The sequence below is a fragment of the Microchirus variegatus genome (assembly GCF_963457635.1).
Source record: "Microchirus variegatus genome assembly, chromosome: 1".
NCBI classification, from domain to species: Eukaryota; Metazoa; Chordata; class Actinopteri; order Pleuronectiformes; family Soleidae; genus Microchirus; species Microchirus variegatus.
In genome coordinates this window covers 16,381,009-16,398,507 of record NC_139802.1, presented here as the reverse complement: position 1 = coordinate 16,398,507, position 17,499 = coordinate 16,381,009, and the positions used below count along the sequence as shown (strand labels likewise).

The window sequence follows — 17,499 nt, the reverse complement described above, 5'->3', positions numbered from 1 at the left end:
TTGTCGCCAAATCTATTGTATTGTATTCACCTCTAAATTATCCAATGTTTGAATGGAACATAAATGTGAGAAACACAAAATTGACAGAGTGGTGTATGTTATAGGCACCGTCCTCTGACCCTTCAAAACCCCAATTAGTATTCCAAATATATCACTGTGCCGGCATCACTTTTCCTTTATTACATCTCTCACAGTGAGAGTGGATTCATAGGCACATCTGATATAAATTTAAGTGCCAGAGACTGTGCGAATGATCGTTTCTATTTCGATTCTAAACATTTCTTATCCTGTTGTACTAAAAGCAGGCAAAAGTGGTGACACGTGACCATACAGCTGTTTCCTTTTATGGATGTGTTTGATGACACATATTGATTAACTTTCATTCATTTAATTTGCTATATGTTGAGATAAAAATGTAATAAACATGGTTGTATATTCGACCACTGAACAGAATGAACATAAGATCACAAAAAGGGAATCTTATGTTTGCAGCTGATCTTGTATGAGATGAGGTGAGGCACATAAAACTGGGATACCTGTGGGGCACAGCACTTGGACGCCATCTGCTGGTCTTATCAATGCATTATAATATGATATATTTTTGTGTGTGCGACTACTCATTCAGTCATTCATCCAGGTGTTTAGATGTTAAGTCATTTTGTTCACTGATTTGTTTTTGCAGTAAAGCAGAGCGTGATCAATTGAAAGAAAAGAGTGTGTTCATGTATTATATGCATTTATAGTATTTTTTTAAGTATGTCCTATGTACAAAATGTGATTTCCTTACAGCTGTTGTAATATTGAATATATAATAAGCATTGACTTGGCTTTGGTTTAATCACTAAACTAAACAGTTGTTTAGGGGTCAAGCCCCTCTGCTTGAGGTGACTAGTCATTATTCATGTTGGAAAGTCAAAGAATAGTAGGAGCCAAAGTAATGTTTTGTGCTGAGATTTTTACATGAACCAATAGATGGCGCCAGAGGCTTACATACAAAATGATGCATCACTTCATCTGTGGTAGTGGTCGGGTAGGGCGAAAACAGAGGTCTCACTCTGCTCTGCTCTGGAGACCACACACGCAGACAGATATGACTTTAACTCGGTAAAATAAAACGACACAAACAACATACGCAATAACACGTTATTGTTTCACGACTCAAAATAATACAAACAATATGTCATAGCTATTTCCAGAGGGCGCATGCGTCGTGACAGTGACAACTTTTCAGAGCGATTAGTGGGGACAGTTTTCCTTTCACGCATCACGCGTCGTGTTTATATGCGATCTTTGAGTTAACTAAATACACTACTGACACTTGTTGGGATGTATTTATTCTCGAGTGTGAGCATCAATTTACCGAATTACCGGCACATGAGGAAATCACGACTGACGTCGGCTGGCAATTTTAAAATAAATGGTACGTTTCCTGCTGTTGCTTGGCTGTTTACAGCATCCTTGACTCCTGTTCCTCTTATAAGCCATTCGTTTAGTCTCAGCGTTCAGCTGTGCTACGTTGTGGTGGAAGCTGTGGTGAATGTTCTTTCAGTCGACACTTGACTTTTGTTTATTAGACGTTTGTTAGCGACTATTGTCTCTCTGTCTCTGTGTGTGTGGACCGTTTCATTACGTAACCATTCAGTAAAAGTGTGTGTGGCTTCACTGTAGCATGTAGCGTGTTATGCTAGCAGAGCGTTGCAGGGTAAAAGTGGGCTCTGACTGTTTTGATGCTACAGGGATTTCAATGTTCCGCGGGCTTTTCGCCTTCCTTTGTTGCCTCTCTGTTGTCAGGTGTCAGTTGTGTTGTCATTTGCCTTCATGTTTGTGATTTTACTAATGTATTAATGATTTCCCCCGGTTATATTTGCACGTGGATACACGATAAGTCGACTTGGCTTCATAAGTACCTGACTGATTCAGCTGTGGGCTTAATGTTTAGAGAACCAAGAATCACGTCTGATGGCACGTAGGTTCTTCTTGGGTTGTTATTAGGGCTGCACGATTTTAGCAACATATTTCAATATGCGATAACGATGTTTAATATAGCAATTTGGATATGACTTGCGATAAATAAACACATACTTGTAGTTAATTGGTTTTAATGTTTGATCTATGTAGACTCTGAATAATCCAAATAATGCACCATTTATTTCTATTAAAGTAGTGTTTTGGAAAAAATAAAAGACAACTTATAAAAGAAGTAAAAACAAGCAAATATTTTGCATCATAAATAAGATTGATTATATTTTAAATAAGTGTCACTATAGTCATTTAAATAATGTATATGCCCACAAAGTAGTTATGCTGTATTGCCTTTATTTTGAGTTGAATGATAAAATTAATAGGGATGGGATGATACCACTTTTATTTTTTTTTACTCAAACTTGAGTATCTACCGATATTATTATAATACCGTCATTTAAAACACATATTATCACAACTATGTAATTTAACCAGTTTTCTAACACAGAGGAGAAGCTGATTTCCACCATCTTAGAATAACTCTTTTTGCAAGAAACATTCCGAACCTCAGGGCTTGTTGTAAATCAGAGGGAAAGGTTAAAAAATGACAGGAGCAGCCCAATATTTCAGCAAGACTGTCGGGACTTGGCTGTCTGTTATTCAGTATATATCACTGCGCAATGGAAAAATGTCCAAAAACAATGTCCAAAAAAGACAAGGAAATTAAATGTGACCCTGGGGTCCCATCACCCAACTAGCACTACCAGAGACAAAAGTAAATATTCAGTTTAATTTGTTTTAAAATCTTCTCTGTTATAATTTGGCACTGTTAACTCTTAGGTAGTATGAGTGTGTTGTGTTAAATGTTGTTAGAGAGGAGTAGAACATCTGGCAGCAGCATTAGTGTCATGAGGAGTGTCGGAGGTGTTGGTTGGAACAGTGGTAGCATCCTTTCTGGATATGTTAATTTCCCACTTCATCTCCGAGAGTCTGTTACATACACAGAAAGAGACAGATGAGCCGACATCTGGGCCAGGTTACACATCACCAGGCAGTGTGATTGTCCTCACAGCTGCAATCAAGATCAACTGGCTCAGCAAGAAGGCATCTCACTCCTGCTGTTGATGCTGGATGGTGGATTTTGTCAAATGTTCTCAGTCAAGCTTACTTTGTTTTCTGAAGGATAATTTTTTCCATAACAATTTTAGGAAATATCTTCAGTTCTCTTGTTTTGCAGTCGAACCAGGGGTGGCTTTCTGCTCACTATATTTATTCTATGCACTATCAAGTGTTTTTGTTAAATGTGTATTAACACTTTAGATTTTCCCAACATACCTTCAGAGCATAAAACACTCACATATGTTTTTAACTCTGTCTTCTTCTTCTCCTTTGGGGAATGAAGTGGTTGCTCATCCTGACGGTCGGTATTGATGTCCAATACCAGGCCCACGGTTGGTGTGGTAGTTAGCACTCTTGCCTTTGCAGCAAGAAGACCCGGGTTCCTGGGTTCGAGTCCCGTTTGGAACAACTTCGGAACAAGGGCCTTTCTGCAAGGAGTTTGCATGTTCTCCCCGTGAGTGCGTGGGTTTTCTCTTGGTTCTCCGGCTTCCTCCCGCAGTCCAAAAACATGCGATATGGGGATTAGGTGAATTGGTCACTCTAAATTGACCCTAGGTGTGAGAGTGTGAGTGAATGGTTGTTTGTCTCTATATGTGGCCTTGTGGACTGGCCAGGGTGTATCCTAGCTATCGCCCAATGTCAGCTGAGAGGAGGGTCGCGGGCGAAGGATAAAGCGGTAGATGATGGATGGATGGATGGATATTCAATACCACAAAATGCCTGATGCCCTACCAGAATTTTGGTCGATACCCCAAAAGTATTGAGAGGGACATATTATGCAAAATCAACTTTTAAATCATTTAAATCCTTATATTTGGGACTCTGAAGGCCCTATCAGTCGACAAAGTTTGAAAAAAAAGATTACTCACTCATGTTTAAGTACAGGAGATAAAACACGCAATGTAGACTTCCGCACTCATTGGGAAATTCCTGGAATTGTTGTCTCGCGGAGCTCTGTTTTATCCGTAAAACACGCAAAGAGTGCTAGCGAGTGCAACAGTATCCGAAAAAAAACGGAAGTCTGCGAAAAGTTCTATTCTTGGCTCCAGCAATGTGCCTGCTAGAGCCTGCAAATGACCACTTTTCCAAATGCTAACTGCTGTTAGCTCCCAGTAGCCTCTGTGGCTGATATCATTTCCTGTCTCTTAAGTTTCATTTTACTTGTATAATATGACTCCTTAAAAGTTAATTCCCTGTACATACCTGTATGCCCTTTGTCTTAGCTTGAATAATTGTATGTATTTTATTTCTTATTTCTTCTTTTTCTCCTCAGCCATGTTCTAATAACCTTACTAGTGTGGCATAGAAAGTCAATCAGTGCTTGAGCAGCTTTTAATGATGTGGCTCCAGGACGGATGACCTGTGACTTTCCCAGGCTGTGATAATGGCCACTTGCACACTATCACCACCCGTGGTTTATTGTGACTCACAGTTTCTTCTGATCCTGTGTATGTAGTCTGATTTAAAACTAGGATCTATGGCCTCTGTTGAGCCTGTGGGTTTGAGACACAGAACCATGCAGCTGACTGTCTGGATCTCAGTCAGTCATGTACAATTACTCACTGACCCACTCAGTAACTTAACGTGCGTGTTTGTGTGTATGCATTACGCATACAAACCAAACACTTACACCTCTCGAGTAAATACTGTATGTACTTCATGCGTAAACACGCCATCTGTTTTACTGGTGAATTAAAAAGTATGTTGTTGTTTTTTACCCCTTTTCTCAGGTGTTGTCAACTATCAGTTAAAGTCATAAGGTGGATAAGGAAGGACCCAAATACCAGGACTTAACCACCAGTCTGAAATCCCTCCCCTGGGCCGCTGCTATCTTCATATTCCACTAGGTGAGTGATGCAAAACTAGTTGGTACACATCTGATTCACACCACCTCCACAGTAATATTTATAATAATGATATAATAAGTCTGAAGTACTGATTTAAGTGCTGCACCCAAGCTTTCAAACTAAAAAATGCCAACATTATTTCTAAAGTTCTCCATTTTGTCCTCCAGAAAACCCCAGATTACAATAGACACCAAGTGTAAACAAAGCAAAAGTGGTGAGTTTTAAAACCAAACCCATTTTTGCGTGAATATAGCGTGGTCAAGGTCAGAGTGCATTCGGAAAGATAGTAGAAGTTTCTGCATATGGATGTGGAAACACTGGTTTTGTTGTCTGAATCGGTTGGGCTGTATTATAGACCCAAACTGTGCAATTGAGTCGATGTGCTGACAGACAGGAAATTGTTTGAATTTGGCAAATATTGGATGGCAATTGAGTCCATTGATGACTGCATGCTCTGATTGACTGGTGCTTCTGATTGACCCTTATTTGCTGGCTTGTCTGCTGTGTTGAATAACAACACAAACCACTTCAATTGACGTGATGAGAGCATATAGTTTACAATATTTGCATTTAAAGACACAGATTCTTTTGTAAACCATTTAATACAACTTTTGTATATGTTTAAATATACAGTTGCTAATGCTAATTTAATTACAGCAGTGTAAACTTAAATAGAAAATGTATAACATTGTCCTGATGTACAATTATAAATACATTGTGACCAATGTTTTCCATTCTCATATTTATTTTGATAGTTTGTACTCAGTGCCTTATGCTGTGCCTTACCTCTCTGTTGGTATGAATAGATAACCACATCCCTCTCATTCAAATTATCAGCTGCTCACACCAGCTGGCTATGTTACACTGAACTCTGTATGTGTGTATGTACATGTCTGTTTGTCCATCCATCTGTTTGTCAAATATGACTGGTCAGACAGATTATTAAGGTCAGACAGATTGGTAGAGACCAACTACCCATGTCTAAAAAAATCTGGGGATGAGCTTCAGGGCCTCATGCTTCATTCATTCATTCATTCAGTCATTCAGTCATTCAGTCAATGCCTATTACTTTATCCTCCACATGAGGGATGTGGGACACTGAAGCCAATCCTAGCTGATATAGGGTGAAAGGCAGGGTACACCCTGGACATGTCGCCAGTCCATCGCCAGGCCACACAGAGGCAAACCATTCACTCACTGGTCAATTTAGAGTGTCCAATTAACCTCTATATGTTTTTGGACTGTGGGAGGAATCCAAAGAGACCAGGAGAAAACTCACACACACAGGGGGAGAACACGTAAACTCTGTGCAGAAAGGCCCTTGCTCTGTATTTTTGTGGCCGGCCTAATGCTTACTAAAGCAAAAATAATTATGTTCCTTCTTAGACAGTAGGAAAGTAACTTTGTAATGAAGTCTGAGTAGTTTAACAATTGATGCCCATTCAGTGTATGAATCTGAGGGCACAGCAGGTAGCCATTTTTCCACTTAAAAGCCCCTGCACTCTATTATCAGCATTCTGAAAGCATGAATTATATTTGAAAACCGGACTCAGGAACCATTTGCAATCTGTTTGTAAGTTGTGCTGGCAAATCTCCTTTGCAAACATGCCACAAATATCCTGACGATACACAATGCATATGCTCAGAGGCAAATTGCTCCATTTCCAAATGCAAATAGTGAAGTCCTTGTGGCTCTTCAATGTCACCCAGGTGATCAAGGTCAACCTACTGGGCAACAATGCATGTATGCATAAGCAGTCTAAACAGCAGCTGTGACATGTCACACTGTCATCTCTCTTTTTATGTGCTATTCTGCCTGCTCCTTGTGTGGCTTCAAACTTATCTACAGCGCAGCGCAGTGTGGGGTTCCCCTTCTAAACAGAATGTCTAATCATAGCCTTTCATGTTGCACGTTCAATGTTATTTCACTTTGGGACTATATAAGGAAGACCCTGCTTCATATCTGTGTTTATGAAGTTATGGCACGTTGTTCCTAGTTGCTTGGTTTGAAACAATCCTCTTCTATAAAATTGACTCCCTTGTTTTTCTTCATAATAAATGTCATGTCTGAATAAAGCAGGGTGTATGATTTGTGCGATCGGCCTGTCTGATAGTTGGGCAGTGTTGGATAGCGTTCACCCCCCACACAATGAATCGTAGTTTTGTAACTCATACTCATGTTGGATATGGTAATATGGTAATTGTGATGTGTGTTCATGCTCTGTCACATTTGATTTATATTACACAGTGAATATTAAACTCAAGTAAAGTCGTTTGGATAAATCTCAGAAACCTATTTTTCCAAAATTGTACAGCCCTAGTGTGCAAGGGTTTAAACTATTTTTTTTATGTTATACTACTACTTTTCTGACAATCACTTTCTTTGTTTGCTTCGTCCACTTTGACTTCCATTGTGACCATTGGACGCTTTTTTTTCCCCAGTTTACTATAATTTAACTAGCTATGAGAGACCATAAACTGGCCTGTATAGCTTATTCCTTATTAAAAAGAATCATCCGTGGCAGGTGTTATGGAGCCTCGAACCATGCAAATGAAGACTCTTTTTGTATTTATCCTTTTGAAGGAAGTTATGGAACTTGGCTAAAAAGATTGTGTGTGTATAGTTTTGCACACCAGCTGCTTCACTTTGTATGACTGATGTTCTGTATGTAGAGTGAAGAAGAGACAGAATGCACACATGGTATGTAGACCTCATAACTTTTGTAGAGGGGAAACCAAACAGACATAGTGCACAGTAGATGGGCATTCAGACAAATGGAGTCAAACAGATCCCAACAAGTGTATGGGTTTTTTTTTTTAATCTGAAGTGCTAAAAATTGTATGCACTATGACACCCTTAAACCACACACTCCATTATCTCACCAGCTGCACCGTGACTCCCCTCCACCACAGCCATTGGTCTTTGTCAGAAGTGGTGGCACTACTAGCTGCACAGTTATGTTGGGAGGGCTGTGAGGAGTTGTTGAGCTTCACTGACAGGCTTTGGTTTCACACCCTGGCTGGCCAAGAGTCCACGGGGATGCCCTGAATTAGCACAGGGCTTTCCCACTGTGTGAGAATGTTATGGTGCACGGAATGCCTGTCACGCTCAACAAGTGTTTAAACCTGGATATGACTTCACAGGGATTTTTGTTAGCTACTTAGAATGCCGATTATGTATGTAGTTTCATGGGGAAGTGTTTGTTTAATGCTGCACAAATGAAGTCAATAATTAGTATTGTGCATAAGCATAAAATAACTTTATATTGAGCTTTATAATTAATTCAGAGAATGTCAACAATCTTGGGGATAGTGAAATTCTAATTTGTCAAAATACTATTGAGGTTCATTTCTCTCAAATAAAGTAAAGTTTGTGCTAACTAGTAAAGAAAATACATTCACAATAAATTCATTATTTTGATTCTAAAAATTGGCGGATATAGTGAAAAACTTTTTTTTTTTTTAAAGACCCGAGTTTTTTTTTTTAAATCCAAATCGTACAAATGAAACATCCCAATTAGCACATTGCACAGGCTCTTCTTGCATTGGAATATATTAACATTGTGACGATATTTCATGTGGCAATTATCCATTCGTTTTTCTTTATCCATATCATCTGTCAGATCCACATCCACAATCCTTTTTGATCAACGCAGGTGAGAATATGCATCCTCACTGAAACACACACACACACGAGTTGTGCCCACATCCTCTTTATGTAATGCTCCAGTTTGCCACCCAGCGTGCAGTGGAGGAGAGGTGGGATGAAAGCTTCTCGGAGCGACAGTTACATGAGAGAGGAATGGTAATGAGTGGGCTGGAAAGCATGACAGCTGGTCTGCCGCAAGAAGCGGCGCAAGAGAGAGAGAGAAGGAGAGAGTGAGTGAATAAGAGGAGGGGTTACATGTAGGAGTATACCTCGGCGAATACAGTAGGATGACAACCCGTTCCAGCCGAAGCCCAGTTTTACTGAGCAGATGAACGAATGGGTGATAAAGCGTGTCTCGTCCAGACACCCACACTGCCTGGGCTGGTGTCCCAGGGGATTGGCAGTACGTTGTTAAGCCTTTCTCCATTTCTGCCCTGTGCTTTTCATGCTGTTTTTAATACCTGCCACCATTTCAGTAGGTTTTATAATGGAGCACGAAAAGTATTTTCTTCTATGTGACCCACACCGCATCCTTTAGTGTCATTTATTATGAATAGTGCTCCAGATACATTTGGTGTCCCCAACACAGCTTGGGATGGTGGGTGCAGTGTGTGTGTCTTCTGTTTTAACAGGTACTGTATGTTACCTCAAGGATAATCCCAGATCGCAGTCACAGAGGAATGATTGTTGAAATTAAATGTCTCACAGAGAAGGCTCACAAATCTGTTTAAATCCATGTCGGACAGGGAGGGCTATCAAGAAGCTGATTATTTGAGATTTTCCAGCTCAAGTTTGAGGACTTTTGGTTTTACTCCTTACTTAATATCACCTTTACATCACAAAACGACACATTTAAGATGCAAAATGAATCTGTAAATGTAAGAAACAAGAGAGAAATAATAATAACAAAGATGATCTGCACACAACTCTATGGTAGCTGGTCACTGTCATTTTTAGACCTTACTTAATTACTTAATGTGTTTGTTGAGCTGTCGTTTTGTGTCCTTAATTGGGATATGTTATCCTCCTGAATGTAACAGAAATAGATCCCATTTGCCTCCAGCGAATAAAATGTTAATCCTTTGAATTACAGTCTTCCTGCTCATTTACACTGATGCTGTTAATGTTAACACCAATGCATATGTGTGCGTGCACACCAAGACAGACGGGGAAAGAGAGAGGGAGAGAGGGGTTTTCAATGTATGATATCGTTCTTGGAGTTGAAATGTCCTATTTTTTATTGACCCACCTTTCATATTAGGTGCTTTTTCTCACCTGTAATGCATGAAACGTGTTGCCATGGCATCGGTGAAAAGGACGACATGTCCCTGTTGTCAAATTATTTTCACACAAAAAACATTACATTTCCAGACACTCTTTTGTGCTTTGGTGATTTTTTTTTTTTTACAGAGAGACGATGTGGCGAACTAAGAGTAAAATCACAATGACCAGCTGAAGGTGACACTCAACAGCTAATGTATAAAACATGCTACATTTATAATAGATTTACACTATATGAGCAGAACTTTATGAAAGACAAAAAAAAAAAAACGAACAAATAATAATTAGTTGGGGGAATAAGGAAAATGAAAGACCGAGGGGGAAAAAAGCTCTAGCTTTAGCAGTTCATTAGCATTTTTTTTCAAGCAAAAAAAGCCAACTGTCAGATCTGTTTGAGACATGCAGTGTCTTTATTTGAAGTCAGTCACAAATTCTCATTATGTCCATTCTTTCCATTGGATTGTGTCATAATCTCATTATTTATTACAATAATAAACCATTATAATCCTACGTGATTGCCTCATTCTGTTTAATTGGTACTTGTAATGTAAGTAATGGCATTGAAAACAAAGCAAAGCATGATCTCTGTCATGGATTATTTTTATTCTTTCAAACACGAGTCACTCTATTTATAGTTTTGTTTTAGCTCGTGTAGTGTTACGTCAAAGTTGAGTTGTTGTTGAGCCAGAGGTTGCATTCCATATATGGTCTTAAGTCAGGCTAACTTTTACGTTGCGAGTGTTTGTGTAGTTTCACAAATGGTGTGTGAAATATGCACAAGACCTGTTCAATCTGTGGTGCATGCTCATGTTTGTGTGTCTGTGAATGGGCGCCTGAATGTGTTTAAACACCAGCGGTTCTGCTCTCACTCGTGGGACTATAAAAAACAGCCCTGAGCCAAACCAGTTCTCCCAGGGTCCAGGGGAATAATGCCCTTATACTGGGAGGCATTGATAGATTGAGGAAATCATTGGAATATTTTTTTGTATAACTGGCTATTTTCTATATTGCAAATCCCAGCTTTTCCTCAGGCAACAGTCCCTCTCTTTGTTTTTCTCTCTCTGCAAGTTGCTGAAGTTAAGTTTTTATTACAGTCACAGCTTCTCTGTTAGTGTAATAATGTTATTGAAACAAAAGCCTGGCACATTTTGGAAAAGTCACGTGCACTAATGAAGTTAAAATAGATCTCTTTGACTGGAATGAGCAAAGGTGTTTTTGGAGATAAAAGGTGCTGAATTTCACGAAACATGCACTTCTCTAATTTTGAAGCACGTTCCATCATGTTTTGAGATGATTTTGTGGACAGTGATGCTGGGAACATTTCGCTGTTGGAGAGGGGAATGAATCCAGATAAATGAAGTACCTGCAAATTATACAATTTTACCTTAGTTTGAAGCTTTTTTTATTCAAAACAGTAAAAAATAAAAGGTAATTAAAAACCAATGGGTTGTTGCTTGGTTATAAGCCACATAAATCTTGTCAATTGCCCCAAACCTTTTATATCACTCAATTAAGCATTTGTTTTAGTGCAATAAGTGTGTAAGTGCAAAATCTTACAACTGACCTACTGTTTAGGGTCTGTTACTGTGGTAACACCTCACATTTAAAGTTTCCAGTTTCCCAACAGATTACCTCAGTCATTGGCCATCTGAAAATTAAGCTATCAGAGAAACAAGCTGAGCTTAAGTCCCTCAGATGTCCTTGATCTGCCCAAAAAGAATATAAGAGAAACGGTGACTGTTAAAATGAAGCCATCAGTTGTTGTTGTTGATGATGATGATGATGAGGGTGGAGACCTTTGCTGATAATTTGGCTTCCAATAAAAACCTTCTATAACATGAAGGAATCCAAACCCATGTTTAAATGTTAGCAAAATGGAAACCTGTTTACTTGAAAGGAAAAAAATGATATTTTATGTGTGTGTAAACAAATTAGCAGCAGCATTGTGTTTTGTACATTGTTTTTAATCCACTGTAACTTGTATAATAATGTCATTACACTTGCACACGCGGAAACACCCTCCCTCTCTCACGCACACACACAAGCAGAGTTGTCGGTTTGCCTGCTGAGTTGTGTTGTTAGAGAGAGCGTGGGGAAGTGAAAGGACAGGAACCCCAGGAGTTATTCTGTTCCTCATCCGCTGTAGCACGACTGAAGGTAGCTTTTCTCATAGTTTTCCCTCTTCCAGGCACCCAATAGGAAAAGGCTTTCATGGCATCGGCTCATATCAGGTCATGAAGCTTGGTATTTAAAATGAAAACCAATGGTTAATTCCAATGAAATTACTCCGATCTGTGGTCATTGTCCATCAACATTCATCGACTTTGCATATTAGGACTACATACTCATTTTGTAAATTGTGACTGCATTTTGTGGGACTTTTGCTTGGATAAGATGAAATCTATATGTTTGAAAGATATGTTGCTTCATACATTGTTCTATTATTCTACTCAAACAAAAGATGAATGGTAATAGTAATATACGGCAAAGGTTTTACAATATTAAAATGAGTGCAACAATGCTCTCCAGAAGAAAGTGTGAAAATTATCACATTTATCCTCATATTTAAATACTCATTGGCCCTCATGTATCACACTTGCATAGAAATTGGCGCAGATTTAGGTGCAAATATCACCATACGTCAAGTCTCACTTGTGATTCATGAAACGTGCACACACGCCACCCAATCCTGGTGTATGCCTGATTAGCCTTTACAAAATGTGGCTGCTGAAAATTATTGTCATTTTAATATCATGCACTCCATATATGCATGGTTTGACTTTAGGACAATGAGATGTGTAATACGACCAAGAAGAGAAGCTGAAAATAAGCATCATATCGTCAGAATTTAAAACATGGTTCTGTTTATCAGACTAAAAAGTTGGAGTAAAGAGAGAGAAATCACTGCTGCTGTCACAGCGTTGTTGATTTAATTTATCATATAATACAAAAGTAATCATATATTACAACTTATTGATTGATTATACCTACTAAAGAGTGTTGCTGCGCGTCAGCCAGACCTCGGCTCATCACTGACCCAGAGTTTGAATATTTTGAATGAATTATTAACGCAGATCCTTAGAATGTGTGGATATATAGCACCAGAGACATGTCTTTCTCTTTAATCAGATGAAGAGTCATGCTCCAGCTTGAGCCAGCTTCATAAGAGCAAGGTGATCAATAGCCAATACTTGGGCACTGAATTAATGTAAACTGAAATGATGTCACCAGTGCAGTATCTAATTTACCTGTAAATCTGGGAACAGGCATTGTATTAGAATAATCTAATAACCAATATCCACACAGTCAAACTTGCATACACCTGGTGTGGGATTTGATCATACACCCGCTTTTTTGTTATGTGCACATTTGATAAATGAGCGACATTGGGTCAAGAATTAGGCAGGAAATAGGCGTTTCGTCTTGTTTAACCATACATATTATGTTTGCTTTTACAGATCTGACTGAGTAGACTGAAATCAACCTTTGCACCTCAACAAAGACCAGAAAGGTACGTACAAAAGATTTTAATTAGTGTTTTATCAGTGTATTTTGAAATATAGTCTTCTAGTCGTCCAGGATTGACTCGCAACCTTGTTGTGGGTTTTCTGTGGATGCAGAAATCATTGGGACATGCCACTCGCTTGATGTGTTGGTTCAAAGAAATATCTATAAAAAAATGACACAATACAAAATACAAGGCAAGAGAAGAATGTGACAAGCAAGAAACTTCTCTTCATACCTCAGATCAGAATGTGGATTTGATTTATTTTACACATGTTCAGAGCAGCAAGATCGTAGCCTCTTCTTCCCTGACCCTCTTTTTGGAGTCCCTGCTCGAAAATGACATGCCCAAACCAAATAGAGTAAATCTCTGCAGTTACAAGCTCTATGTGAATTATCTTGGTATCAAAATAAAGATAACACTTGTGAGATTCCACCAGAGTAAGTTTCACTGTAAAAGCCACTGTGTCAGAGTAGAACACAGCATAAATGAAGGATTTTTTTCTCTCGCCTAAAAAAATATTGCATTTTAAAGCAAATATCACCTTTAAAATATGCAGTAGGAGCTTAAAAACACATGGAGGTCATGTAACAACATGTGGACATGAGCTGTCTGATGCTGTAGAAGTGAAGCAGAATACAGTTACAGAGGTTTTAGTAAAGAGATGTCTTGGCATTCTCTCTTTTTGGCACAGTTTGGCACCATCTGTGCCATTTGAGATTTCTTAGGTACCAAATTATTAAAACCCATTTAATGTTATTAACATGTCACTATTGGTCTAAAAAGAACTTGTTTTGGAAAAAAAAAAATATATATATATATATATGATAACTCACTGTAAATCGATGCTCCCTGTGCAGTGTGGAATAACAACTCTGTAACTCTGTGACTCTGCAGCGTCTTCAGTTACGCAGCGTCATAGCTCTGGCTTACCTTGGTCAATGTGGGTGATTGGCAGCTCGTTTTAAACCCCTAAACCGGTAGTATCAGACCCCGGTCTCCAAATGCGTGTGAATGACTTCATTCGCGGGTCAAAAGAACATAAATGTATATGACGCATTTGTGCGGACGTATGCCCTGCTCTAATCAGAACGATCTAATGTCAATCTGTAATGATCAATCAGACCGGGAATAGTCCCAAAAGCATGCTGGAAAGTGTAGTTCTTCATTAGAAGTGGTTTTGTTCCGGTGGAAATAACTTGTTTTGATAAACAGCAAAGGTAAGACAACATTTCTGCTTGTATTTCTTGAAAGTCAGTTGTTGTTTGATGTTATTTTGGGGCTGGATCCCGGAATCTTGGTCTTAGTGTGATAGAAATGGTACCGCTGGAAGCTGTGGACTCTCCGCTGTCCAGTCTACACATGCTCCGGTGCCGCTTTTCAGTGTGTGCGATGTAACGTTGTTTTTTTTTCGCTCCTGCTGGTTTGATCCATCAGTATTTCAACTGTTCGACCTTTATATGGGTATGCAGCATGTCTGTGTTTGTTAAAGTTAGATATGGTTTTATGGCGCTTTTGTCGATGCGCGTGACGCTGCCCTCTGTACTGAGGGCATCCGTGAAGAAGAGGTTAATAACATAATCATATTTTGAGATTTCTGTTCTGGTCAAACGTATCAAACCATCTGATTCATTGGGACAAACACAAGTTCAAGGAGGCCTTCTTGATAATTTTAGCTCAACTTTTTTCATAGTAAATGATAGTGTTGTATTCATTGACCTTTGAGGTCAAACAGCACAGTGTTCGGTGGTCCAGCTGCATTGTGCCCGAGCGCTGTTGTTTTTGGTAACTGTTGTTTCCCATGACTCAGAGATGAGCCAGAGGAAGACCGACATGATTTCGACACAGTTCCCAGGCCCTCAAATCCCTCGAAACACAAGCCTTTACACACAGTCACACATGCACACACACTTTTGGTCACACATTCTTCTACAGCATTTTTTGTGAGGACACTCGTTGACATGATGCACTCCTTAGTCCCTAACCTTAACCGTCACAACTCAGTGCCTAACTCTAACCCCTAAACCAAGTCTTAACCCTCAAAATAGCCATTAAAGTTGTGAGGACCATCCAAAATGTCAAAACATGTTTGCACAGCTGTTCTGCTTGGGACACTGCATTGACTTCCATTCATTTACATTACATTACATGTCATTTAGCTGACGCTTACTGATGCAACTTACATTGATCAATTCACAGATCTGAGAAAGGCAAGTAGCATTAAGGCATTAATTGTAAACCAGTTAATGCCTATCCATAACCTTCACCTAACCACAATTAAAATCTTATCCCAAAACTTAAACAGTGCCTCAGAAATTAGATTCTGCTCTATTAGTTCCAGGGTTTAGGTCCCCATGAGGACTACTAGACCTGATTAGGTCAATGCTCGTGCCAGAAAAGGTCCCAAAGAGGTAACAAATACAAGTGTACACACACACGCACACATGCATAGACATCAGCCTGAGGGGGCTCTCAGACGAAGAGACAGCTGCAGCTTGTCTATTGAAGAGGCCCACTGCTTTACAAGGGTCAACTGCAACTGTCAGGTCACTGTAACCTCTGAACTTCTTTAAGATGACAACCACTTGTCTAAGTGGTTTTATTCAGATATGAAAGCTTCACTCACTGTAGTTCTGAAATGATAGATGAAGTGTTCAGTTAAAGCTAGAAAGTGGCTGCTGCTTCTCATCTTAATTCCAAGATAAGCTAACTGTGAGTGTGATATTCATCTATGCATCAAATGTAAACCCCTTGAAACAGTGGTAAAACTGAAGTATCTGGCAACTGCTGCAAAGTGAGTGATATGATGATGTGACTTATGTGCAGTATGTATTAGATTGTCTTCTGTGGCCACAGTTGTGAATATTTTGGATCTGACACCTATTGAATTTTGATTTGAGGTAAAGGTGTTTAAAGGTGTGTGTGTCTGACTGACTGTAAGCTGCTAACCCAGTAAATTGACAAAGATTAAAGAATATCTTATTCAAGGTGTTCTGACTTCCAGATTGCACCTCTGATCAGAGGAGGTATAACCTACGTTGTGTTTAGAAGGATTAGCTCACATTCTCTGACAGCTCTTACAGCAGTAAGAGCAGCTGGTGTTATTTTATCTCTTAATGAGATGCCCTGCTGGAGATGGCGGGGAAAACACTATGTAGACTGTTACTATGATATGGTATTTTTAGACTGATGCACCAACTTGGGAAAAACCCACAGTGATTAAAGATGATTGCCATTACTTGAAGGAGCCAACATGGATTAACAGCCAAAGTCTAGTTGAACCTATGTTAAAAGTGGATCTGGACGAAGTGAAACGGGTATCCATCATCTTCCAACTTCCTATCATTGCTGACATATTTCGACATAATACCATGATTTGTTTGATGAAAACATTTGAGTATCTGATTCAATGTCTATAAAGTTTTGCGTTTTTTATGAGCAATAAATGTTTTGATTTGTATATTACAAAAAAAGTGGTTTTCCAATCCCTCTCAACACCCCGGGTTGTAGTTGCTGTGTGATTCATAAAATATGAAATGAAAAACTTGTGGCCCTCCTGATGGTGATGTGAATCATCAGGGTTCTCGTGGCAGCCATACTTACTGCAATAACCTCTCAAGTAATCATGCACAACTTCTATATACTAGACATTCAAATATGGTTCATGTATCAACATGCCTATACTGCAAGTTCATCATTCTTAGGTATTTTCTAAACAAACACAGGGAGCTTATTAAAAGCTGCCTGACAGGAAACGTTGTACTGTGTGATAATGAAAAGGCATCTATTGTTAATGGCGTGTTTCCACCGGCTCGGCTAGACTCGATTCGCCTCGGCAGTGAAAAAATATCATCACTGAAATGTTGAACAGTGTTGTGCTCAATAATAATTATATACATATTATTAATGCAGTGTTTTTTTAAAAAACACAGATTTTGACAGACAAAGCAAACTTGTGGAAGGACACGGAAAATGTCATAGAGAAAAATTAATAAAGACAAGTTCCTCTTCCTGATTACATTCTCAGTTTGTCTAAACCTAGGGGGAGAAGGTGACTCACAGGAAGTTCCTGGACAATACAAATAAAAGTGGTATGGCTGGTGCTATGAGCTTATTGATGAATCGGGCTGTCTGAC

The 17,499-nt window shown here is 39.1% G+C and overlaps 1 protein-coding gene across 1 annotated transcript in view; it reads left to right on the top strand.

Annotated features, from left to right (window-relative positions):
- Positions 1 to 1,362: 1,362 nt before the first annotated feature.
- ncalda (neurocalcin delta a) overlaps positions 1,363 to 17,499 on the top strand; it is a 51,418-nt gene continuing 35,281 nt past the window's right edge. The window contains exons 1-3 of the mRNA XM_083897967.1: positions 1,363 to 1,420; positions 4,812 to 4,928; positions 13,317 to 13,369. The gene's annotated coding sequence lies outside the window, so the exon portion shown is untranslated. The remainder of the gene's footprint in view (positions 1,421 to 4,811; positions 4,929 to 13,316; positions 13,370 to 17,499) is intronic.